This window comes from Zea mays, chromosome 8, assembly GCF_902167145.1.
Source record: "Zea mays cultivar B73 chromosome 8, Zm-B73-REFERENCE-NAM-5.0, whole genome shotgun sequence".
Taxonomy (NCBI): domain Eukaryota; kingdom Viridiplantae; phylum Streptophyta; class Magnoliopsida; order Poales; family Poaceae; genus Zea; species Zea mays.
In genome coordinates this window covers 105219152-105222274 of record NC_050103.1, presented here as the reverse complement: position 1 = coordinate 105222274, position 3123 = coordinate 105219152, and positions in this window count along the sequence as shown.

The window sequence follows — 3123 nt, the reverse complement described above, 5'->3', positions numbered from 1 at the left end:
GGCCAGCGTATCCTTGAGAGTATTTTCTTTTGGTCGGGTAAGACTTGCTAAAGTACACTCCATACTCAGGTTTTTGAAACCCATGTTGTTGTAGGTGAAGAAACTGCTGAGTTTTGATGCATGTGCTCCAAGGTTCTTCCAAAGCAGGAGGAAGACAAATAATAAAAACCTACGGAAGGTGTTTACCTTCCCATGATGTAATAAGTTTAAGCACTCAAACCCATTTATGTAATAATGACTCTTTCTATATTGTAGTTATGAATGTAAATTAAGTTACTATAAGTTGAAAGGGAAATGTGCCCTTGGGCCATTTCTATAATGTTTTGGTGATTAAATGCCCAACACGATTGATTAAATTCTTATGTGCTAAATGAAGAGAGAAATACAAATCATATTACAAGGTATGTTTCTAGACTTAGTATATTGTTTTTGAATACTAATGTGTTTGTCTAAGTGCTAGAAACCGTGACAAAAGAAGGAGAAAAGGAAAGGGAAAGAGTTGGCTGTGTGCAGCCAACGCCAGCTTGGCCTGGCACACCGGACTGTCCGGTGCTCCAGGCTAGCCGACGGTGAACCAGCTGCTCTCAGGAATCGACGGAGTTGTACGACTATAAATCACCGGACTGTCCGGTGGTGCACCAGACTGTCCGGTGAGTCATCCACGACAAACTCATCGGTCTCGAGAAATGGAAAAGGCAATGTGGCTAAGATTCACCGGACTATCCGGTGGTGCATCGGACTGTCCGGTGAGCCAACGGCGCCAGCGCCAACGGTCGTCCGCGCGATCAATGCGCGACACGTGGCCTGCTCCAACGGTCGACTGGTGCACCGGACTGTGCGGTGTGCACCGGACAATGTCCGGTGCGCCACATGGCCTGGGGGAGCAATGGTCGGCTGTGCCCAATAAGGAAGGGGATTGTGCACCGGACATGCTACAAAGACTGTCCGGTGGCGCACCGGACTGTCCGGTGCGCTACTCGACAGAAAGCAAGGATAGCCTTCTATGTTGATCTCCAATGGCTCCTAGCTGCCTTGGGGCTATAAAAGGGACAACTAGGCGCATGGAGGATGACACCAAGCTTTCAAGAAACATTCTAAGACTCCCAGACTCTGACTCCACGCATTTGATTCTCTGTGTTTGTGATTTGAGCTCCATTTGAGTTGTGAACTCCGTGTGTTGTGTTTCGAGCTCAAGTCGTGACTTGTGTGCGTGGTTGTGCTGCGGATTTGAGTCTTGCGTGTGTTGCTCTCCCCAACCTTACTTTGTGCTTTCTTTGTGATCTTTATTGTAAGGGCAAGAGACTCCAAATTGTGGAGATTCCTCGCAACCAGGAAAAATACTCTAAAGGAAAAGACCGTGGTATTCAAGTTGATCATTGGATCACTTGAAAGGAGTTGAGTGCAACTCTCGTCCAATGGGACGCCACAACGTGGAAGTAGGCAAGTGTTACTTGGCCGAACCACGGGATAAAAATCGTGTGTCTCGTGTGTTGCTTCTTGTGATTGTTTTGACCACACGAGCGTGTTTCATAGCCACCTGATTTCACTAACACCTTGATAATCAAGTTTGTGGCTATTTAGTGTTTAAATTCGCAGGATCACCTATTCACACCCCTCTAGGTGCTCTCAATTGGTATCGGAGCCGTACTCTTCATCTAAGGGACTAACCGCCCGAAGAGATGGATCCTAAGGGTAAGGGGATGGTGGTCAATGATAAGGAGAAGGAGTCCCTGTTCAACGAGCTAAGAGACGACAAGCCCACTGACTCAGGCTCAAGTCACAAGAAGAGGGACGGGAAGAAGAAGAGACGCATCAAGAAGATCATCTACTACGATAGTGATGCATCATCTTCTTCACCAAGGGACGACAACGACGACGATGACTCTTCGTCAAAGAAAAAGACGGTTAATCAAAATTATTCTTTTGATTACTCTTGCATTCCCTATAATTCAAATGCGCATCTACTTTCAATTCCCCTTGGAAAACCTCCACAGTTTGATGGAGATGACTATTCGTTTTGGAGTCATAAAATGCGTAGTCATTTATTCTCTCTCCATCCTAGCATATGGGAAATTGTAGAAAATGGGATGCACTTTGATAGCACTGATAATCCTGTGATTATTAATGAGCAAATCCATAAAAATGCCCAAGCTACTACTGTGTTGTTAGCATATCTTTGCAGGGACGAGTATAATAAAGTGAGTGGCTTGGACAATGCCAAACAAATCTGGGATACCCTCAAGATATCACATGAGGGAAATGATGCCACTATGATCACAAAGATGGAACTAGTGGAAGGCGAGCTGGGAAGGTTCGCGATGATCAGGGGAGAGGAGCCAACTCAGACCTACAACAGGCTCAAGACCTTGGTCAACAAGATCCGAAGCTACGGAAGCCTTCACAAACCGGGCCCGTAATGCGCTCAGCCGCGCGGGGCCTGTTACAATTGGCCGAATTCTACGTGGGCCTTCGCGTTGGACGAGGCTGCGAGACGGAGCGACCTCGTCGTAGGCCTTCGTCTTGCAGCGTGTCGGACGAAGGGTGGAGACCGCCAGTCACTTTGCCTCCGTTGGTGCGGCGAGATCGGTGAAGGCATCGAGCGAAGGGTAGCATCTTTGCCTTCGCCCCAACATTTGCCCTCCGAGGGACCAGTTCGACTAGGTCATCTGGTGCCGAAGGTGTCACTAGATGGTGGAGACGCTGCCCTCGCTCGAAGTGGTTCCGCGGGGGTTTTTTGATGTGACCGTTGACGGACGCGGCACTGTTGGACTGCGGGTTTCTTGAAGCGTCGCGTCCTGTGTATAAAAGGGGGCAGGGCGGCGCGGGTTAGGTACTCTTTCTGCGCGCCACAAAACCTTAGCCTCTTTTTGAAACCGTTTAACCGCTCGCCTGCCCTCCTTGCTCCTGCTCGTCGGAGATCTAGCCCGTGTGAAGCAGATCGCCCACCGCCGCCGACGATACGTAGCCATGCCGTCCTCTTCCTCTTCCGCTACCGATACACCGCCGACCGGCGCATCGTCCGAGGGCACGCTGAGCAACATGGCGATGGAGGAGTTGCATCCTGGTGACACAGTGGAATTCGGCATGTCGCGGATGTCCTTGGTCCGCGTGCACAACATGCAA